Here is a 23977-nt window from a genome sequence, read left to right on the forward strand (position 1 = left end):
CTTCCTGGGAAAGCAATCCCTTTACCCACAGGCAGCCTCTACCTCCCTGTTTTCATCTCCTTAAGCACAGTTGAGATCACCCTGGGCACAGAAATGTCATCTTTCCAGGCTCTGGTGGTGTCAGATGTTGAAGGCTGGTTGATAGAGACATTTCACGTAGATGTCTCCGAGGGATTGGGTGATCTTTCTGCTTCAGGCCACCACTTTGTCAACATCAGTGCACCAGGGAAACAGAATTAGCCATGACAAGTTTTCCCGACTGCTCTGAATCAGTGCCAAGGAATTGGAGTGAGCTTTTCCAGGTTCCTGAGAGAGTGCTGTCACCCAGGGCCTGAGCTTGTGCCTGAGCTGGCACAACCTCCCTTTCCCATGGTACCCATCTTTCTGTGCTCCTCCCAGAGAACCACCTGCCCTTCACTTCCCATGCCCTCACCTCTTTCACTGCACAGGTCCGAAGGAGGTTTTTCAGTCCGTGGCTGGATTTGGATCTTTCCCTGGGCTGCCCAGCAACACTCCCAGATCCTTCACCTGTTTCTGTCCCATCTCCCTGACACTCAGCCCTCCCCTTCTCTCAGGCTGCTGCAGAGTGTGAAGAGCTCATATGTGTGCAGCCCTTTGAGCTACGGAAAGAGGGCAACGAGGCACTGATAGAATTTAACAATGACAGTGACCATGAGCATAGCATTTTGCGAGTGATGATGCTCAGCTCTTTCCCTACAGCTAACTTTCCTGCCGCATGGACCGAGCAGCAAGAGCCAGCTTCTTGCTTTGCTCCTTTGGATGTAAGACTCCATCCACCTACTTCTTGGTTCCTGCTTTACCACTCTTCCATGTCACTTACTTGATCCTCCCCTCAGACCAGGCAGGTGGGCCCTGAGCTGGGCACATCCTCATGTTAAAAAAGAACAGATCTGACCCCCAGGGAGGTGAAGCTGAGGTGAATCCATTAGTCAGCAGTGGTTTTGCTGACACTCTTCTGCCTTCAGACTCCCAGTCCAGAATATGCGGACACACATGTGAGTATATTTGTAATAAGCTGAACTAGCCATCAATAGTTAACCATTAATCACTTATCACTATGGGCATTAGAAAATCTTCACAGTAATAGCGGGATGGAGTTTAATCATTAATGCTGTTTTCCTTGACAATGTCCCAGATTTACATCTGATTACATTGAGAGCACATCTATATATGAAACATATTCCATTTGCTCTTTAGACTAGAACAGGCAAGGGAAACCCCAGGAGATAGGTAAGTCACGCTCACAGACCTGGGTCTGCTTCAAAGAGGATTTCAAGAATTACCGAGATTATTACAGAACAGCAGGAATGAGAGATTTGAAAACTGAGGGATTTGAAATCAACTTTACAGGATTCTGGTGAAGATTAAGGGGGAATACCCACATAAGGTGCTTAGTATGGCATCTGACAAGTGCTAATCCAGAAAACACAGTTGATTATGAGTGATTATGGCTATGGTAATTATTCCAGTGTCTGATAATCTGGTAATGACTGTCTCTTTCTCCTTTCTCACTCTACTCCCGTTATTCCTTCCTTTCTCCCTTTACCTCTCCCTGTCTTTCTTCTCTCCCTTCTTCCTCCTCCTCCCTCTCCTCCCCTCCTCTTTCTTCCTCTCTCTCTTCTTCCTTCTCTTTTGTCTTCTCTTCCTTCCCTTCTTTCCTTCTTTTCTCCCTCCGTTCCTCCTCCTCTTTCTCCTCTCCTGCACCTTACTCCCTCTCTCTCTCCCCCCACCTTAAAGCTGCTCTATTTTTTATATTCATTTTCAATTTCCTGTTTTGGGATCCACTTTAGTTTCATGCCAAAATCAGCAGACAACCCTGAAAATTAAGAAAAATGTCACAGCCAAGTGTGAATCAGAGAACTCGGGGCCCTGCAAGTGTTGTGGGGTTCTCTGTCCAGAGCTGTTGGCCAGCGACTTGTAGGACGCACATGGCTTTGCCCTGCAGGGCCACATCTTAGAGTGGACAGTGTCTGAGGCAGCGACCACAAGCACTTCAAGGAAGCGTGATCTCCAGCTTGCACGAACCGGGATTGTGAGAACAAGTCCACGTTCACAGTTTGCCGACATTTGGGTACGCTGATGCTCGTCAGTGTCTTCTCTTCACCTTGTTCCTTCTACCCAACTCCAGCTTCTGAATGAGGGTCTGCCTTCACGCTCTCTGGGCTCAGATCCAACCTCTGTGACAGGTTGGGTGAATGAAGTTACTTTTTCGAGCTTTGGTTGCTTTCTTTCTAACATGGGCCCAGCATAGCATCAGACACAAGGTCTTATTAGCAGCAGCAAAAGTCATTTTCTAAATCTTTAATTCCAGATGCAGCCTAGGTAAGGGCCAGTCAGATCACCTGGAGCAGAGTCCTCTTCCTCTGCTGCGCTGGATATTAACTTTGCAGCTGCTAGGTTGGGTTGTGGGGAGGCCCTGCAGAAAGGGGCGTGGGCTGCCTAGGTTGCAGATGGGCATTCAGGGGACCTGGGGAGGTGGCTATTCACCAATGGGCACAGCAGCATTTTGATCTTTTAAGAACTAGTATGACTGCACCTGTGGGCCCCAGCAGAGCATTAGTCTTGAATAGCAGTCATTTTAGTATTGTTACTGAAGATGGGAAAGACAGGGACCTAGCATGTTCGGAGCTCTCACCATACACACAGGTTGTGCTTTATCTTATGGATTGTATTTATTATTTTATTTAAGCTTTAGAAAATTATTTTGAGGAAGTTTAGGGTTCTCTAGTCAAAGACCAAATGGGCCCCTCTCCTTTTTCTCTCTCTCTTTTTTTGAGACAGAGTCTTGCTTTGTTGCCCAGGCTGGAGTACAGTGATGCGATCTCAGCTCACTGCAACCCCCACCTCCCGGGTTCAAGCAAGTCTCCTGTCTCAGCCTCCCGAGTAGCTGGGATTACAGGTGTGTGCCACCATGTCTGGCTAATTTTTGTATTTTTGGTAGAGATGGGGTTTTGCAATATTGGCCAGGCTGGTCATGAACTCCTGACTCAGGTGATCCACCTGCCTTGGCCTCCCAAAGTGCTGGGATTACAGGTGTGAGCCATGGCGCCCGGCCCCTTTTTTCTTAAAACCGGTTTAAACACATCATCCCTTCCATGAGGCGCTTATGAACAAGGAGCACCTTCTCTGTGTTCCACAGAGGCTATGACTTGTGTTGCCTCTGGGGATGATGAGGCTTGCTTGGGTGCATTTAGCATTTGCTATGTGTTTCACATACAGGAACTCATTTAATCCTCACAACAGCCAGCTGAGGTAGGTCCTGTTATTTCCTCCATTTGAAACCTTAAAATATGGAGGTACAGAGAGGTGAAGTAATTTTCCCCATCACACAGCTAGTAAGCTGTAGAGCTGGGATTTGAACCCATGGCTCCAGAGTCCATGCCTGGGGTACAAACTGTCTGTACATGGCCTTGCACTGCACAGGCAGGCAGTTTCCCACTGTGACGTCCCAGGGACGATGAAAGCATCTTCAGCTTTGTAGCGATCTCTGAAGAGTGAGGCACACAGTGTTGAGCCTCTGCTGGATATAGCTCCAGTGGCAGTGGGTTCTTATTGATTTAACAGCCTTCTGCCTTTTCCTTGCTGACAGGGAGTAGGAGAAGATGGGAGTTGATAGTGACCCAGAAAGGACAACCCACCACCCACATCCTCCTGGAGCTGACAATGTTCTCTACCTGCAACATGATTTCTGGGAAGAATGCACAATTGTCTCTTTGTCCTCAGCCTCCTCTCTCTCAACACAGAGGCTTCATCATCTGGGGTCTGCTGAGCACTCTTCACCCACCCTGTGGCCATGTTCCCTTGCCCTAGTCCCATCCTACATGAATATCCTTTGCAAATGGCCCCTCATTGCCTTCTCTTCTCCTTCCCCCCGTTTCTGTACTGGCTTCTTCCTCCACATTTGTGGTTGCTCATCTGCTCTGACTTCAGTTTGGATGGACAAGGCATACCCCAACGAAAGCCATGCTCGGGCCACAGCTGGCATCACAGCTTCCCCCAGTTGTTCTCAAATCTAAAGCAGGGGTGTCCAATCTTTCGGCTTCCCTGGGCCACATTGGAAGCAGAAGAATTTTCTTGGGCCACACATAAAATATACTAATGATAGCCGATGAGCTAAAAGACAAAAACCACCCCCCCCAAAAATCTCATAATGTATTAAGAAAGTTTACGAATTTGTGTTGGGCCGCATTCAAAGTCATCCTGGGCCGCATGTGGCCCTCAGGCCAAGGGTTGGACAAGCTTGATCTAAAGTGTTAGCTCTGGACGCCCACCATCTTCCCCCACACTGTCTTCTCCACTGCTGAGCCATGAATAGGCCCTCAACACCTTCCCACAACCTGACCAGGCTTGTTGTTAAGACAGCTCTCCACACTCCCCAGTGGCTGTTTTCTGGCTTCTCCTGTCACCATCACCCTCCTTTCCCCCGCAGTTGATGGCTTTTCCCATCCTTCATGTGGGTACCACTGGACTCAATACAGATGCTGCTGGACAGAAGTCCCCCATGTACCCCACTTCCACATCTGCAATCTTTGCTGTGCTTTTACCCATACATTGACTCACATCCTCATCACCTCTTCTGCTCCTATTCACATTAACTTTCTCTGACAACTTTCTGTACACAGACTCCTCTTTCAGGCTTTCCAGCCTCACCACAACCACTCTACTCAAAGCACCCTTGTAACAGTCACCAAGGACCTCCATGTGGCCACGTGCCATGGATGCTGATCATGCCTCTTACGTGACCCCTGATCAATATTCATTCACATCTCCTTACAGTTCTTGTCTTGCCACTCCTAACACCTTGCTCTCCCTGTTTCTCTGACCCAGTCTCCTTTGAAATTGACTATCTCTAGCTTCTCTCCAGGTTAGAGTTTCTTAGAAAGTTTCCCCTTCTGCCCTCTTTCCCTGGGTGACCTCACCTAACCCCATGGCATTAAATACCAGTTGATTTATCTCCAGCCCAGACCACTTCTTGAGCACCACTCTTATTTCCAGCTGCCCCAGCAATATGGATGATTTGATGTCCCACAAACATTTCTAGGTCAGCATTTCCTAACCAGAAATGTTCATTTTCCCCCACCCGCAAATCTGTTACTGTCCGAGTCTTCTCTAGCTCAGTGAATGATAGTTGCCATAAATGATATAACAAGGATTTGCCAGGCATTTCCCAGGACCTGTTAGCTACTGTATCCCTCATTTAACAATCATAATATGAGAGAATGATATCTATCTTCAATTGACTGATAAGGAAATAAACTTATAGGTTAAGTCACTTGCCCTGGATCACAGTGGCAAAGCCAGGATGGGGACTCAGGTCTTGATTCTAATGGGCTTGCTCTTTCTATTCCACTCATATCTTTTCAAATCGTGACTCTTGCTTAATAATCTGGAGACAATTTTCATCCTTAGGCACCTGTAGGGCCACCATGTTGCATACTTCTAAGGGGACATCTACCATGTCATCTGTGAGGATGGCAGTTCCTGGAGTTTTGCAGAGACGGTCATTCACATGAAATAGAATGAGAGTGAGTCCCTCAAGGCGGGCAGGGTGGTGGCCGTGACTACTGTCATTTTGGCTTTCTTTGTCCCCTCCCATCCCACCTGACTCCATTCTGTCTCACCTCTTCCCCTCTCTTCCACTCCATCTATTCTGCTTACCCTGCCTACCTCTGGCCAGGAACTCTGTCAGACTGTGACACAGAGATGAATCGGTTATGGCCTCTGAGCGTGAGGAGTATAGAAGTGTATCAGTCAGGGTTCTCCAGAGAAACAGAACCAATAACATAAATAAATAAATACACATGCATGCACACACACCACACACACACTTCCTATCTGTCTATCTGGTTAAATTTATTTCAAGAAATTGGCTCATGCAGTTGTGGGGGCTGGTAAGCCCAAAATCCATAAGGCAGGCCAGCAGGCTAGAACTTCCGGCAAGGCTGACGTTGCCTGCAGTCTTGTTCTGAAGGTGGGAAACACAGGCAGAATTTCTGTGTTGCAGTCTTGAGGCCAAATCCTTCCTCTGCAGGGGACCTGAGCTTTTTCTCTAAAGGTCTTTAAATGATTGGGTGAGGCTCACCCACATTATGGAGAGTCATCCGCTTTACTTAACGTCAGCTGATTGCAAACATTAATCAGATTGAAAAAAAATACCTTCACAGCAATATCTGGACAATTCTCCAGATGTTTGATCAAACAATTGGGCACCACAGCCTAACCAACTCAACACATAAAATGAACCATTACATGTAGGTCACAGTCAGTGGCGAGAACACAGATGAGAGAACAGTCAGCCCATACACCTTCTGGTTCCTGCTGGGCTAATGGATAGGAAGGTCACTTCCTATCAGTGGCAAGGACACAGATGAGAGAACAGTCAGTCCATACCTTCTGGTTCCTGCCGGGCTAATGGATACGCTGTGGGATGCACAGGAGGAGTGATTCAGATTTCCAGAAGGGACAAATGGACAGAGGAGGTGAGCCTTGAAGGTGAGACAGAGAAAGGAGCAAAGACGTCCCAGGCCAATGGTGCAGCCTATGCAATGGAAGACAGGCCTGAGAAGCACAAGGCTACAGTAACATGGAGGTCCAGAGGCTGGTGCTCCCCTCACATGCATGCTGGGATGTGAGGGGAGGGGCTGGCCCCTCAGTGCACAGCCTCGAATATCACAATAAAGTTTGGACCCAGTGGTTCAGCAACCATCATTTTTGTCAGACCAGCTGAGCCTAAATCAGTAGCTTAGAGCCCATCATACTGTAAGAAATGGATATTCTTCCAGAATTGTATTTTCTGTCCTAGGAAGCAGGACATTCAAGCATTATTTTAACTCTACCTGGCTACCTGAGACTTTAAGGGCTTAAATCTTACATCAATTTGTTTTCTTAATTTAAAGCAATTTGAAAAACTTCTTTGCCGGGCGCGGTGGCTCAAGCCTGTAATCCCAGCACTTTGGGAGGCCGAGACGGGCGGATCACGAGGTCAGGAGATCGAGACCATCCTGGCTAACATGGTGAAACCCCGTCTCTACTAAAAATACAAAAAAATAAGCCGGGCTAGGTGGCGGGCGCCTGTAGTCCCAGCTGCTCGGGAGGCTGAGGCAGGAGAATTGCGCGAACCCGGGAGGCGGAGCTTGCAGTGAGCAGAGAGCGGGCCACTGCACTCCAGCCTGGGTGACAGAGCGAGACTCCGTCTCAAAAAAAAAAAAAAAAAAAAAAAAAAAAAAGAAAAACTTCTTTAGTTATAGAAGTATTTTTTTCACTGCAAAATATTAGAAAACTATAGGAAAACAAATAATAAGATAAAAGTTGACTAGAATATCCTGGCCAAGTGGTAACTACTATTAATGGTTTGGTCGGTTTTCTGCCCATCTATTTTCCATGTCCATAAATATGCATCTGTCCTCTGTTCATCTCTGCGGCCGGTGTCTGCTGCTCTCCCATCCTGTGCTGGGCCAGGCCTCTCCCTTTCCACTTGTCCATGCATAGTCTGTTTGCTCTTCTGCAACTACCTCTTCTCCTAACGAGGGCAGGGCAAGGTCTGCCTTCCTCAGAATTGTATCCCCATAGCCTAGAATACGAGGCACTTAATATTTGTTGAATAAATAATTTAATGTATAAATATGATGTTTTAGGTTTAAGCAAAAAGACACGTGAACATAGTTTAAGTACATATATTTTGTGAATCTATTAAAAGGGCATCTATTGTTTTTTCTTTTTTATTATACTTTAAGTTCTAGGGTACATGTGCACAGCGTGTAGGTTTGTTACATATGTATACATGTGTCATGTTGGTGTGCAGAACCCATTAACTTGTCATTTACATTAGGTATATCTCCTAAAGCTATCCCTCCCCCTCCGCCCACCCCACAACTAATGTTGAATAATGTTTGTTTATATATCTTCCTTTTTCTTGTCAAGTAAGAATTTATTATGAGCATTTCCCCCGGCATCAAATATTCTCATATATATATATATATTTATTTTTGAGACAGTCTCACGCTGTTACCCAGGCTAGAATGCAATTGTGCAATCTCGGCTCACTGAAACCTCTACCTCCTGGGTTCAAGTGATTCTCCTGCCTCAGCCTACTGAGTAGCTGGGATTACAGGCACACGCCACCACGTCCAGATAATTTTTTGTATCTTTAGTAGAAACAGGGTTTCACCATCTTGGCCAGGCTGGCCTTGAACCCCTGACCTCGTGATCTGCCCGCCTCAGCCTCCCAAAGTGCTGGGATTACAGGCGTGAGCCACCGTGCCAGTCCTATTTTTTAAAAGGACTCCTTAACATAATTTTTAAGGACTCCGTAAGACTTCATCATATAGATGTATTGCAATTTATCCATATTTTTCTGCTAGATTTTTTTTATCCTATTATAAATACCATTTTTCCAACATGGAAAATGCTGCAATGAACATCTTGACCTTAGCTCCTTGTGCACATTTTTATTCCTGCTTTAGAATGCATTTTTATAAGTGTAGTAGTTGGGCAAAAGGGCAGAAATATTTTTATGGTTCTAGAAACATATTTCCAAACTCCAGAAAAGCTATAGAATTTTCTACTTCTGTCTTGCCAGGGATTCAGGGTATGATTTTGGTAACTGTTTCCAATGTGACAGGTGAGATTGGCACTGTGTTTTAATTTGCACTGATTTTTACATCTTGGAGACAGCTAGCCTAGTGTTTTCAAAATGTGCCTCATCATACGAATTACCATCTGAATGAAAATATTCCAGAGAGCAGCCTGTATTTAATAAGCAACAAGGCAAATGTGGGAAGCCCTGCACTCAAAAATAGAGAAACTGAGGACAGAGGAGAGCAGGGAGGTGCCCAAGTGAGGATGCTGCTAAGTCCCATCCTGGCATCCCAGCTAGAGCTCCTCACAGCAAACCTTTCGAAGGCTGCTCCGGGCCACCTCCTCTGACTTGCACATCTGAGAAAGCAGCTGTCTAATGGCTTCTTTCTTTTTCTCTTTCTCAGAAATAACAACAACAAAAGTTCAATACCTGAAAAGTGAACCATGAAACTCAGTAAAATGACCAAGGAGAAGACGAAGAAAGTGATTCAGCGAAAAAGAAATTGGTCAGTGCTTTTTTTTTTTTTTTCTGTCTCCCTTATATGACTATTCTGGTCACCCAGGGGGTAGTTCCCCCTTCCCCTTGGGTCAAGGGGAGGCTGTTAAGGTGAAGCTGGGCAGAGAAAAGAGTGAGCAGCAGCTGAAAGCCAAGTTCTATGGGAAGGAGGCATCGGGATTGTAGAGTGTATGGGGTGAGGCTCAGAAGAGTGAAATTGACAGTCCTGATCCGCTGGTGACTTTCTGGGCTTGGGGCAAAAGTCTCCATTACAAAGGTCATTTCTCAACAAGGGGACACTGATGTTGACAATGATTATGTCATCATCCTTAAAGATACACTAAAACCCACCCCCTAATCCATCACAAGGCTTAGTCCACCTGCCCCTTCCTCCAGGAAGTCCTCAGCAGCTATTAATAGAATGACTTTGTTTCTTCTTGGGACTCATCAGACCCTCTCTTTAAACCTGATTCAAGAACCAACAGCCAGAGAGCACCTACTCTGTGCTGGACCTTTACATAGGGCTCCCATTTAAAGACAGACTCTTTACATGGTTCTGTCTGGATCAAACCATGGTGAGGGCATCACTGGCCCTATTTTACAGGCAATGAACTGAGGCTCAGAAAGGGATGAAGCCACTGTCCAAGGCTATGTGGCTAGTACAGGTTTGAATCCTTCTTAAACCTTGGACTATCTGTGCCTCGTCTCCTGTGATGGGTGTGGAAGCTACTGTGACTCCAGGGAAAATGTATTTGTATTTATAATAAACCTGTATTCGGTAGGACAGAGATCAACACAAGTCCATTTACCAAGTTGTCAACAAAGTGTGAAACTGGCAAACTGAACATCATTGTCCCCATAGAGGTGTGAAATGGAGGATAAGGGTGCAGTCACCTGTCTGATGTTACCCAAGACCCCACACAAGAATAATGCCAAATAGACAGCAATTCTCTCTAAGTGGACACTATGTCTTTCCTTGGTGCTTACATTAGGTGAGTCAAGAATCTACTGCCTAAGTATTTGGTGTAACGAAGGAAGGGATGTAGTCATTTCAAACATTCTGCTTAAATGATACTCAATAGAAAACCCCCCTTCTTTTCCAATTCTTCCCTGCTAGAAAATTTCCACCTTGTCTAAAACAACTTTTTAGCCTTAGGAAATAATCCAGAGGACAGTTTAAGGTCAATTCCAGAAGTGATGCCTATCTACTGGACCCCGTCCCTGAGCCAGGCTGGAGGAAGGCTAGGAATACAAAGAGGCTTAGGACACTGTGGGTTTGCTGAGGCTGCCATGACAAAGTCCCACAGGCTGGGCAGCTTAAACAACAGAAATGTATTGTCTCACAGTCTTGGAAGCCAGAAGTCCAAGCTCAAAGTGTCAGCAGGTTACTTCCTTCTGAAGCCTCCCTTCTTGGCGTAAGTGGCTGCCTTCTCCCTGCACCCTCATGTGGTCATCCCTCTGTGTGTGTCTGTGTCCTCATTTCCTCTACCTATAAGGACACCACACATACCGGAATACAGCCCCATACACATGACCTCATTTAACCTTAATTACCTCTTCAAAAACCCTATCTCCAAATACAGTCACATTGTAAGGTGCTTGAGGTGAGGACTTCAACATGTGAATCTGGGGGGACACAATCAGCCCATTGAGACGCACACTATCCCTGCCCGCGGTGAGCTCCTGTGCAGAGGGGAAGGCACGTGTGAGCAGCGCACGTGGAGCACAGAGGCAGCAAGAGGTTAGGGAGGCTGCTGGGAGGAGGTGGTGAGGGAGTTAAGTGCTGAAGGGTGAGCACAGTTCAGGGCAGTCAGAAGGGAGGGCCTGAGCAAGGTCAGGAGAACCTGAATGAGTAGGAACTTCATAAAGACAGGCAAGTTATGAGCGAATGAAGGAACCGATGAGTGTCAGAGCAGGCGGAACGTGACCCAGCCCAGAACATCTGGGGATGTTTGTCTTACGACTTCATCTGTGACAGGAGTTGCTTCCTTAGCAGTTGCCTGGAGTGCGGGGCTGCTGGCCCTGTGGAATGGGGAGCCGGTCCTGGCTTTGGAGGCGGGCTCCTGCATGCTCCCCCTGAACTTCAGTTGTTGCACCAAAATGTAGGTCTAATAGTTCCTCTGAGGACTGGATGGTATCATGAATGTGAACACACCTGGGAAAGTCCTGTGCATGTGTAATATGAGCTGAAGGTGAGGCAGGTGCTCTGGCTACCAGGAGCCCTGGTTAGCTGCCATCTGGGTCCGGGAGGGACCCATCCCCCCTCTCTTACTTTCTGTCCAGCTGTAGTTACACATTCATGTCAACTGCCTAATTTCTGGTGCCTTTTGAATTTTCAATCCCAACAGAGAACTACCAAGCAATTTTTAACGGGATGAGGGGTCACCTGATCCAATTTGCACTTTAGCAAAATCTGGTGAGGTCCCCACTGTTACAGATGAGGAAACAGGGAGGGTATAGAGAGGGGAGTCACAGCAACGGGATGAGGAGGGGTAAACGAGGTGATGAAAATGCAGTCCCCATCAGGACAGCATAGGGGCAGAGGGGCCCTCCATGCACAGGGGATGCGGCTGTCCCTGCCCCTCCTCTGCCCATCTCCTGCACTTCAGGCCCCAACCATGCTCCACTGACAATTTCACTTCCTCCCACACACTGTAGGCATCTGTGCCTGCAGGCCTTGGCTCCTTGCCCTCTCACCCCATATCCTTTTCCATCTGCTCAGAAGCCGCCTCCTCCAGGGGGTCTCCGAGATTCAGCTGAGATTGGTGTGGTGCCTCCTCCATGATGTCCTAGGGAATCCTGCCTTTTTAGGTCATCAGAACGCTGCTCTAGGCCCACCACTCAATGAGGAAACCAGGCTGCATGGCTGAAATCCAGTTCAAGAAACAGCCGCTTCTCCCAGGGGCGTGCCTGACAGATTAATACGGAGAAGGACGATTGCACTGAATGACTGGTGTGCTCAATGCATCCCCAGCCTAACTCCTGAGGGGCGTTTTCCTTTTTGCAAGTCTTGGTTCCCCACTTGCTTTGAGCAGCCACATTCCCACCACCGTGCATGTCAGGGCTGGATGTTTCTGTGTGCGTTTCGCATTCCAGGTTCCTGGCATGTCTGCTGTACTCCACACATTTTATTTTAGTGTGTGCTTTTTGCTAAACGTACTTTGCTAACTTTTTGGTCTCTCTTTTGTGGACTGAGCCCCACCTTGCCTCCTAGACACTGTGCATTCACCAAGCCTGTCCCTGGCTCTGGCCCAGCCTCTGCACTGCTCTCTGCTTCTGGTAACGAACTGTCCTAGCCAAAATTGAAGGTGCTTCTCTGGCATCTGAGGCAACATGGCCATGTGATGAATTGATTCCTACAACCTCCTGGCGTGCATGAGGTCCTCACCTTCTCAATACTGTCCTTGAGCCAGCCTGGGGCTGGCACACAGGACATATCCCCTCAGCCAGTGCTGAATGAGCAGGACAGAGTAATGACTAAGAGGCGAATTCTTTCTCTTCCAAACCCACAGCCCTCGCCTTTGTTCTAGGCTCCAGGATAGCCCACACTCATTTCCAGCATGCCACTCGGGCCTTGCTGTTTTCTATTTGAGCTTCAGAATAAGTCTGCAGGACAGTCAGAGTGGGGTCAATATTCCATTTTGCAGTGGTAGAAGTGGCAGCTCAGGGAATAAAGTGACTTGCCTGAGAATACACAGTTAAAAAGTGGAGGAGTCAGCTGGATGTGGTGGCTCACGCCTGTAATCCCAGCACTTTGGGAGGCTGAGGCGAGCAGATCACCTGAGGTAAAGAGTTCAAGACCAACCTGGCCGACATGGTGAAACACAGTCTCTACTAAAAACACAAAAATCAGCCAGGCGTGGTGGCGCACGGCCTGTAGTCCGAGCTACTCGGGAGGCTGAGGCAGGAGAATTGCTTGAACCCAGGTGGCGGAGGTTGCAGTGAGCAGAGATTGCATCAATGCACTCCAGCCTTGGTAACAGACACAGACTCGGTCAAAAAAAAAAAAAAAAAAAAAAAAATGGAGGAGTCGGGGCAGAGCTGTATCTAGGCTTCTGAGTCAAATTCAGCCACCTCTCCATTCTGTTTCAAGCATTAGGGAGGTATCCTAGGTTAATGGCAGTCACCCTGCTCCAGGCTTTGTTAAGAGAGAAAAATAAAAAGATGATAAGAAAAAAAAAAAAAATTCCACCCCCTGGGTGGTAATCCTGGAGAGGACAGATTTCCCTTTTTGAACTGTTTTGTTGTTGTAATAACTTAGGAGCAGGGAAAAAATGTTGCCCCGTTTCCTGTTCAGGCATGATCAAATTGCCACACTTCCTGTCGGGAACTCCCGCCCTCCTTAAAGTGGACTCTGCCTCCTCATTCACAGAGATGCCTTGGCAGAGTCTGGGGTCCCTGGACCGAGCCATCACCTGGGTCACCGAGACCTCTGGCAAGGAAACAAAATATGAAGTCCAAGGAACTAGGCCTAGTTCCCCTCACAGATGACAGCAGCCATGCCGGGCCTCCAGGGCCAGGGAGGGCACTGCTGGAGTGTGACCACCTGAGGAGCGGGGTGCCAGGTGGGAGGAGAAGAAAGGTAAATACGGACACCTTTTCTGCATGGCTGGAGGGCTGCGGGTAGGGCAGGCCTGGGTGGCAGCCATGTGACAGTGCTCAGCCCCAGCCTGGCAGTGTGTGGCTGGGGGATCTGGGGCTTTGAGGCAGGGAGGCCTCAGTTTGAGTTGCACTTCTCCATCTGTGTGACTTTGGCATACTCTCTCCAAGCCCCAGCTGACTGGGCCAACAGTGTCTCTGGTAGGCTGGGTGTGTACATGCAACGAGGCTATGGTGGCAGACTGCCCTGCCCCGTGCTTGTATGGTGGTGTCCCTCTTCTTACCCTCCCTGGGGCATAGCATGGGCAGTAGCACCGTCAGTCAGTGGGCGCCCTCTGCCCCTGCAGTGAGTGGGGAGGGGGTGGAGGGCACAGGCGGGCCACACAGGCAGAGGGCTCCGGGGAGCATAGCTGAGGCAGGAGGATACGGCCCCCACCTGCCCTTCACCAGCCTCTGGCAGGGGCACTTCACACCAGGTGCTCCCAATCTGATGGGGTGCAGACAAGGGAGGAGTCTGTGTCCTCTGAGGTCATCGGGGCTGGGAGCAAAGAAGGCACAGGGCACAGAAACGATGCTCAGCACAGTCCAGAGGCTCAGAAGAAGTGGTATCTGTGCCAAGACTCAGAGAATAGGTTTAAAGAGAAAGAATGATAGACAACAGGCGTTTCATCTGAAATGTGATCTGTTCCATTGGGGATCCCCATTCAGCTCAAGCTCCGCTCACTGTAGAAAAATATTCTGGTCCTACATTTCACTTGGCAGCACCCATCCCCAAGGCTTATAAGTGCTCCCTGTTGCCCCCACATGTGATCAGCAGCCTCTACGGAGCGCCTCCTCTGCAGCAGCTCCTCCACAACATATGCAGCCAGGGCAGATACTGAGATCCCATTTCACAGGTGGGTAAGCTGAGCCCCAGAAAAGTCAAGCCACTTGCTCAGGCTCCTACAGCTGATGGGGCCGTCCCTGGAGGTAAAGCTGATATCACTTGGCTCAAAGCCCCAAAGCTCTATCTTGTGGCTGGTAGCACTAGAGGAGACAAACGAGACGGGCAGAGCAGGGAAGTGGCCATTAGAGACCCACATTCCCTTCCAGATGGGATTTGACTGATTCGGGTCCCTGAACCATGGGTGCATCTGTCTTCTTCACTGCTGCATCCCCACAGCGTTGTCAGGGCCTGGCGCCTACAAAACACACACACTCACAAATATGTCAAATGATGGCAAAGAAAGTGCATTCCGGAGCACCTGGTCCCTGTCCACTTGGCCCATATTTCCCCACCAGCTGAGGATGGCCGTCCCTCCTGCCCTGGCTTGTGCCAGTTTGTCAGCCTTTGCCAGGGATCCAGGTGTTTCTGCCCTGTGGCCCTGTCCTGGTGGTGGCTGTCTTTAGATGGGGCTGCAGCACAGGACAACACCAAGGCAGACGCCCTGTTCTCTGTGCCAAACCTTGCATCTCTATGTCTGCATGCCCTTGTCCCGAGGCTTGGACCAGTCCCTGTAGTTTGACACCTCAGCCTAGAACAGTATGTGCATGTGTGTGTGTGTGTGTGCACATCTGTGTGGTTGTCAGCAACCTCAGGCCCCTGGACACTGCACTCAGGCGATGAGTCAGCAGGGGACTGTGCAGTGGTGACTACAGGGGCACTGAAGCCAGGCCACCTGGACTTCAGTCCCCATCACAGATAGCACCAGCCACGCTCCGTGCTCCTCTTTCCTCACCTGTAATACAGGACATAACAGCACTGATCTAAGGACTCAGAGACAATGCTCAGAAAGTGCTTAGAATCACGCCTGGCTGATAGCGCTTGGAGTCTGGCTTTGCATTTTTCTGTCTGGGTCGGACACTCGCCAAATTCGCTAAAAGGATCATGTGGAGCTGCTCAGAGCACCTGCTGAAAACTGCGTTTCAGGGATCCTCACGCAACCCGGAAGGAAGGCAAGGGCGTGGCCGCTAAACCTGAGGGCGCCCGGCCTGCGCACGCGGACGTGGACGGGAACCCTGTCTGCAGGCCCCCAACGTGCGTCTCTTCTCTCTGCCTCCATCCCAGCCAAGGACAAGGACTTCTCCCCCGGAAGGCCTCCCCCAGCTGAAGGAACGTTCCAGGTCTTCCCTCGGACCTGGCTGCGCGCCCGGTGCCGGCTCTGACGTGATTTCCTCTCCCCCGAGGACTGGCCCTGCTCGCTCCTCGTGGCCTCCCTCGCGGACGCCTTGGGCTCCTCCTTCCTCTAGGCTACAACCTGTCGGTGGTGAACGCCCCTGCCCCGGTGAGTGCGCGCCAAGGCCCGGCAGAGGGCACTGCGGCCCCGCGGAAACCTTCGGTGCGCAAGGGCCCTGGGCTCCAGCGCCCGGTCTCGTGCGGGACGCCGCAGGGACAGAGACCAGCCCCCGCTCAGGGGGGAGGCACAGAAACAGACAATGATGACACGGGGACAGGGGGCGGGGGAATGACAGTTCTTGCGGCTGGAGGGTGGGTGTCCTGAGAGAACGTTGGGAGACAAGATGAGAGGGGGCTTCGGAAGTCCCGGGGTGGGGTGGGGAGCTGTCCTCTGGTCCCTAATGCCGGGGAAGGAGCAGGAGGGGCCTTATGCATGGAAACTTGGACATTTTCTTGATTTGTTTTGTTGTTGTTGATATCTATCTATCTATCTATCTATCTATCTATCTATCTTTGAGATGGAGTCTCACCCTGTCACTAGGCTGGAGTCCAGTGTTGCGATCTTGGCTCACTGCAACCTCAGCCTCTCGGGTTCAAGTGATTCTCTGGCGTCAGCCTCCCGCGTAACTGGGGCTACAGGCGTGCGCCACTACACCCGGCTAATTTTTGTATTTGTAGAGATGGTGTTTTGCCATGTTGGCCAGTCTGGTCTGGAACTCCTGGCCTCAAGCGATCTGCCCACCTTGGCCTCCCAAAGTGCTGAGATTATAGGCTTGAGTCACCGCACCCGGCCTGTTGTTGTTGACTTTAAATTACAACCAGAGGCCACTCAGGTATCTGCTGGATAAGACCCATCTTTGGCTTGTGGTTTACTCTGAAATCAGATCCAGGTGCAATTCTCCCAGGCCCTCTTCACATTGTGCCTCTGGTTTGCAGTTAAAGGTTGGGTCCCGCCTGCCTAGGCTGTAAGGTTTAGGTGCTATCCCGTGGGTGCTGGCTTTGGTTTTGATCTACCACCACCCACGGGTAAGGGCAGGATGGAGGGTTAAGGCAAGCTTTCCTGCAGGAAGTGATGCCTGAGCAAGTTGGGAAGGTGGAGTGGTGGATGGGGGCTGGGTTGTAGGACACATCTGGGGAAATGTAGGGAGCTCCAGGTTCTTGGAGCACAGGCTGTTTGGGGGCAGACAGGAAGCAGGCCGAGGACAGCCCTGGGTGCCTTCCAGGCTTTTCCTTGCTTGGGAGTCCAGCATCCTTGTGTATAAAACACAGGGGAAGCCTGGGCCCGTGAGCCTCAGAGGTTCCCAGGAGCCCTGGAATTTTGCAGAGGTGCCTCAGGGATCCAAGCGCTATTTGCGCAGATCAGTTCTGTGTTGAAAAAGTTTGTTAATTATTTGACATTGTTCAGTTCTGTTGCTAAAAACAGTTTGAAAACCAGGGGGCCTAGATGGCTTCAGCAAGCACGGGCGACAGTCGGTGATCTTTGATTTTGTCATTGTGGCGTCATCTCAAGATGGGGATCTGACTTGTCCATATTTGTCTTTGAAAGAGGGCTAGGAATTTGGACTCTTGCTTCATCTTGAAAGTTCATCAGAACATCCAGGTGAGAGGGGGCAGATCCTTTGCGCTCATGGCTTATGGAGCAGAGAGATGTGAAACTTGCACCTGGGATAGAATGATATGGGTTCAAGCACTGACTGTGGGAACATGAGGAAGGAGCAATCCCATTATTCACTTATTCATTCAGCAAGCATTGTTGAGAGTTTATGATGTGTCCAACTCTGGGGATCAGGGAAGACAACCTGGAGGAGGTGGTATTTGAGCTGAGCCATGAGGGATGTGTAGGATTTCCACAGGTGTCACAGGGAGGTAGGGAGCTGAAGCACACACACAAAGGCCCGGCTGTGCCCACATGGTAGCATAGTAGGAAGTTAGTAGTGTGTGATGTGCCAGTACCTAGGGGGAATGGGGAGCTGGGATGAAAGAACGGGTGGAAAAGCAGGATGAAGTCAAAAGAAGAGGGCCTAAGATCTTAGGCTGAGGATCAGGATTTTAGTCTTGGGCACTGGGGAGCCATGGCAGATTCATGGGGGTGGGAGTTTACAACTCACAGTTTTTTAAATTAAAATTTGTTTTCTTTAACCATGACACAGCCTCAGGAGGTCCTGAGAACATGTGCCCCCTTATTTATTTACTTATTTAATATGCTCACTGTTTTTTAGAAAAGCAACTTTGGTGTCAGTGAGAAGGACAGGAGGGGCCAGAGCTTAGAGGTATTTAATGGGAAAGACCGTGGTAAGCCAGACAAAGAGGGTTTAACGTGCCCTTCTTCCATTTCGGGAGAGGAGGGGATTTCTGAAGACCTACACAGCCAGGGTGGCCTTTATCTTTCTTAAGATGAATAACATGTATTATGGCAGCATCAGTAACAGCACAGATGGAAAAAGCCCGCATGAGCTGCAGGCCCTCCTCCATGCAGTTTTGATGCATTAATCAGCTCAGTGCACCCTCATGACAGCCCTGTGAGGTATGGATCATCATTATCCCCATTTTACAGATGAGGAAACTGAGGCACGCTGTTCACTGACTTGCCCACAGTCACATAGCAAGTGGAGCCAGAGTTTGGCCCTGGGTGGGCTTCTGGTTTCCCAGGCATCAGACACATTTTCAGTCATTTTTAAAACAGATCCTTTCTGTGCCAGCCAGTGTTAGGCCACGGGACTTCTTGTTCGGGATATCAGAACTCTACCTCTGTGGCCAACATGAACAGCAAAGTGTTCAGTCTTGAGACATCACGAGGCACTTTTTAGCCTGATGTCCTTTGAACCTCGAGACCATGGCTCGTCATGCATGCTTTACAGGAGCCCAGAGCAAGCACCCCGAGAAGGCCTTGATTCCAGGACTGAGCCATCTGCCCAGATCCAGGGGCTGGGAAGTGTCATCCCCAGGTGGGCAGCTACTTCCCAGCATGTGCCGTCTGTCTTTGAAGAGGAGCAGAGACTGTGATCACCAGCTCATCAACTCTGCCAAAATGTACTGCGTGCCAGGCGCATTCCATTCTCAGAAATACTGAGACGTCAGTGTCTTTGGCTGTAACAAAATAGCACAGCCTGGGGTCTTCAGAAATAGACATTTATTTTCCTATACTTCTCCAACCTGGAAATCCAAAATCAACGTGCCAGCGGATTCGTTGTCTGGTGAGGGCCATCCTTCCGGCTTGCAGATGGCCTCTTTCTCACTGTCTGTACACAGCAGAGGGAGGAAAAGTGCAAGGGAGCAAGAGACTCATCCCACCATGAGGCCGCCCCCATGACCTCCACTAACCCCAGTAACCTCCCAAAGGCCTCACCTCCAAATACCATCACATCGGGGTTAGGGCTTCAACACGCCCCATCCTTGCAACAAAAATGTCATGCAACATTTTTGGAGGGGACACAATTCGGCTCAAGGTAGTTAATTATTGATGTTACCTTCATTTCATGAACAAAGAAACAGAGGCTCAGAGTTTAAGTAACTTGCCCAGGATCACACAGCCAGGAGGTGGCAGTGCTGGAATCCAAACCCAGGTCTGTCTGAATCCAAGACCCATGCCATGCGCTCCGCCGCTCCTTCCTGCCCCTGACCACTAATGGCAGGCACCAACAGTCCAGCTGTGGGGGAGTTTGGCATGATCAATGAAGGCAAAGAGGAACAAGGGGAGATGGGAGGAGCCACAGCAAGCCCAGGGCTGCTTACCTGTCCATCTACCAACCAAAAGACAGGGCAAGGTTTCACTGCAACAATCTAGGGGCTCAAGGACAAGGTGGATGATGCTGCCATCATGTTACAGGTAGGAACCTGTGATTATCTGAGTGCTGTCCCGACCCCTCCCTCCCTCAGGGATCTCGTAGAGCAATCCTCATAAAGGACCTGATCCAACCGAGAAACCAGAGACGGCTTTATTATTGGCTAGAATCACTCCCCAAACTCTTCCCTCCCTGTGGGGTTTGCGGTCCTGTAACCTCTGCCCTGCCCTGATGTTTTCTGTTTACTCGTGCTGCTTTGTGAGAAGAGAGGGATCACTCTTCAGGCAATCCTTCAGCGCCCTTCCCTGGGTGTTGACCTTGTTGTGTCTGGGGTAGAAAGATGAATACGACATACGTCCATGTCCTCGAGGTGCCCCCAGACCAGCAGCAGTGACAGAGGCTTAATAAATACCAGACAGTGAGGCAGGCTGCAGGGAGCCACAGGACAGCTGAAGGACTTTATTCTACCTGGGGAGGTCAGTGGGGCCTCTCTGGGGCTTGAAAGAGAAAGCTCAAGGCTTTCTGGGAATGGTGAAGACCTAAGGGTAACTGGATGTGGGGCCCAAGGGGCTGGAGAGGTAGAGGCTGGAAAGGGGAGCTGAGGCCAGACCAGAAAGGTTGCGGAGGCCAGAACAGGAGCATGATCCGGCACCACCCAGGCTATGAGCAGGCTGAGGGCCAAGGCTCACCCTGGGAGGCCCTCCCGAGGTGGAGACCACCCCGAGTGTGAGCTGAGCAGGCCTGCACAGAATCCCAGTTCCCCACGTAGGTGCCTCTGTAGAGGGCTGGTGTCGAGCCCCTTGTGAGGTCGCTGTGAAATTAAAGGAGACATGATGCTGGAGGAGCTCAGCCCAGCGTCCAGTGATCACCTCGAATTCTCTCTTCCCCTTGAATGGGCATAGGAATGGGTGAGTGAGGCAGCCCCAGGACCAGGGAGACCAGGAACAGAGCAGAGACTCTAAGGAATGGGATCTAACGCAGGCTGGAAGGACCCAAGCCTGATGGGGGTTTGCAGTGTGAGAGCTAGGCTTCACCTGGGGTGTTGGGCTCTTGAGAAGAAGAAAGAAACGCTTGGAATGGAAGAGGTGCAGACATTAGTGCTGCTCTGGGTGCTGGGTGGGTGTCTCCTCGCAGAGATGATGAACAAAGGCTGCCACCAGGGGGTGGTGTGTGGATGCCGCCCCATGGGAAGGGATGCTGTCTTTAGCACTGGCCCAGTCTCGCAAGTCCCCGGCCCAGCCAGCTTCTCCTCTCCAGCTCTTGGATAGCTGGGGGCCCAGGTGATCGGGGCACAGACTGCAGGCTGTGGGCATTTACCTTTGGGGGAGGCAGCTTGCCCCATTAGAACAATCCATGCAGTAGCTGCCGTGGCAGCCTTAACCTTAAAAACTCTTGGTGCTCCTCTCTCCTCAGATATTTGGAAACTTTCTGTAATGCTGAAAACAAAAGTAACTCACCTCTGGGCACTAGCTCTGCACTTGGCCGAGGTTCAGAATTGTGCACACATTGGATCCTTGTTACAATATTGCAAGGGAGCCATCACTAACCCCCTTTTAAAGGCGAGGAAACTGAGGCTGAGGGAAGCCAATGCATCCAAGTTTCAGGGATGGGACACTTCCTAAAAATTCCCACTGACCTCTCCTCAGCACGATCACCTGGATGTGCCTCCTGGCCACCCGACTTTCCAGGAATCCCCAGGATCTGACTACTTTTCGTGCCCCATTTGGAAGAGAACACCTGCGCCTCATGCATCTACAAGGGTCCTTGGCCAGCTTGGTGGGTGGGATGTGAACAGAGGTGCTGATAGGCCGCATGAGGCCTGGTTTTTGGCAGCATCCCTCAGGATATTCAGTTCTTTCTTTCCCCGGATGGCAGAGCACCGTTAAATGCACACTGGACTTTGCATGAACTGGCAAGAGGTTCTTACTGTCCTTAGCTGTTGAAACTCAGGGTTATCTGTGCTGTGCTGGCGCATTGATCACCATGATGAACACCACCGTAGCTAGGCTCTGTTCACTCTCTAGACTAAACCCTAACTGGTTTCTCTGTTTCCACTCTGGTTCCTACAGTTTATTCTCCACCCAAAGGCCAAAGGGATCCTTCACAAATGAAGGAAGAACATATTGTCCCTCCGCTCAAAACCCGCTGTATCTAGAAAACAAGCCAGACTGTGGTGACCTACACGGTACCCGGGGCCTTGTGACCACTCTGTCATCATCATTTCCCCGCTCACTCCCTCTTCTCCATTTACACAACCTTCTCCCCACTTGCTTCCCCTCAAACACACTGCACACTGGAACCTCAGGGCCTTTGTGCATGCTGCTCCTGCTGGCTGCAGTGCTCTTCCTCTGATTTTCCTGTGCACTTTCCTTTGGTTACTTCTGGCCTCTGCTCAGATGTTCCCTCTTCAGAAATGTCTTCCCTGACCAACCTATCCAAAACGGCGCCCCTCCGTCACACTTTAGCCCTCACTGAATTTATTTCTCCTCGTGGTATTTAACACGAGCTGAGATATGATATATTCCTTTACTTCTTGTCCATCCTTCCCTTCACTTTAGAAAGGTCTTTGCTTCTGCAGTGTCAGCACCTAGAACAATGGCTGACACGTTGTAAACATTCATAAAGAATATTTGCTAAATGAGCAAATGGATAGATTTAAATTTAAAGTGAGCCCAAGGCAAGTCCTTAGGTCTCTTCACTCTCAAACAAATTGCCAGCTGTGAGTCTGTCCTCTGGAAAAATTCTAGGACCGCCTCCACCATGTTCACAGATGGGGACTTGAACCCTGGTCTGTGTAATTCCCGAGTATCCCTTCTTTCTGTTCCACTAGGCTGATCTGCCGCATTCTGTGAGTCGGCAAACGTTCTGTGAAGGTCCAGCAAATGTTCTGTGGAGGTCCAGATAGTGCATGGTTTTTGCTTTGTTGGCCATATGGCCTGTGTTTTAACTACTGAACTCTGCTATGTAGAGATAAAGCAGTTATAGATGATATGTAAATGAATGGGCCAGGGTCTGTGCCAATAAAATTTTGTTTACGAAATAGATGGTGGTCTAGGATTTCACTTGCTGGCCAATTGTTGGCTAACCCCTGTGCTAGAAGTTTTAGGAAAGGCAGGAGGCTCTTGTAGATTCCTTGTGTCATTAGTACCTCTGGGCAGAGGGCTGGCTGGCTGAATAATTAATCCACAGCCTGTGCTGCATAGCATCTAAATGGAAGCACCTAAATCTTCCTGAAGATATTTGCTTTCTAATCTCCTTTCTTTTGTTCATGTATTGCTGATTGTCTAGGCTTTGTCCTTTCTGTTTCCAGTGACTAGCTCTAATTGGCATAGTTGTATCTTTCTGTCTATCCATCTACCTACCTGTCTGTCTAAAACATCCTGAAGTTATTATAAAAGACTGCCAAATTCAGGGCTAATTTGCATACCAATCAAATGCAGCCTGAATTTTCAGACAGTCATGCATGCAAATGTGCTCATCTGAATCCTTGCAAATGGCTTCAGATTTATGCCATTGTAATCCTTGACCTTTGGTAGGAAAATGTTGCAGTGCCTGGAACCTGCTTCATTATACTGCTAGAATCATCTGGGATGATTGCCAGAGTTGTGCTGAAAGATGTCCTCTTAGTACCTGTGAGCACCCAGTGTCTAGAATCCACCTGAGAGATTGTTGAGGGCTGGATGGAGACCCACAGACTGGAGTGGGGGGTTCTGAGCCCCAAGGGCCATTCTCTAGGGACTGAAATGGGCAGACAGGGCTGATACAGGCCTGGGTGGGATGATGGTGCCTGGGCAAAGCATGATGATGGTGCCTGGGCAAACCCAGTGCCTGGGCAAAGCATCGAAGCTCCTCTTGCTCATGGGTGTTGTCCACAGAGCCCATAGGAAGATTATGGAAGCAGTGTTCTAAAGAAATGCAAGGTCTGTGGCAGGGCAGACAATATGGAGCCCAGACTTCAGTCCAAAAGGGCCCAACCAAGACAAAAAACAAGCCAAGGGGTGTGGTGTTCAAGAGTAGCTGATCCATGAGAAGCAACTATTGAAGTGGTGGACCTGGGTGGATTCCTGGCCCAGGACTCATGCACTTCCCATGACTGTAGGAGGAACCCACATTGCAATGAGCCCAAGAGAACAGCCAGCCTAGGCAGAATGACCACTTGGGGATGGACATTAAGAAAAGTCGCCAAGAAAAAAGCACCAAAGTTGAGATAATGAGTGTGTTGAATAGGAGGCATGAGTGAAAATAAAAATGAGAAAGCAAACAGGGAATGCAGCGGTTGGGGGAACAGAAGGTGAGGTGGGAGGGACAGTTAAGGGCTAAATCACAAGGATAGACAGTGAACTTGGT

The 23977-nt window shown here is 49.5% G+C and overlaps 1 protein-coding gene across 1 annotated transcript in view; it reads left to right on the forward strand.

The window, feature by feature from the left end:
* The first annotated feature begins 15385 nt into the window (after positions 1-15385).
* Positions 15386-23977, forward strand: part of SLC2A9 (solute carrier family 2 member 9) — a 139719-nt gene continuing 131127 nt past the window's right edge. Inside the window, exon 1 of the mRNA XM_038008705.2 lies at positions 15386-15957. The gene's annotated coding sequence lies outside the window, so the exon portion shown is untranslated. The remainder of the gene's footprint in view (positions 15958-23977) is intronic.

The sequence above is a fragment of the Chlorocebus sabaeus genome, chromosome 27 (assembly GCF_047675955.1).
Source record: "Chlorocebus sabaeus isolate Y175 chromosome 27, mChlSab1.0.hap1, whole genome shotgun sequence".
Lineage (NCBI taxonomy): Eukaryota > Metazoa > Chordata > Mammalia > Primates > Cercopithecidae > Chlorocebus > Chlorocebus sabaeus.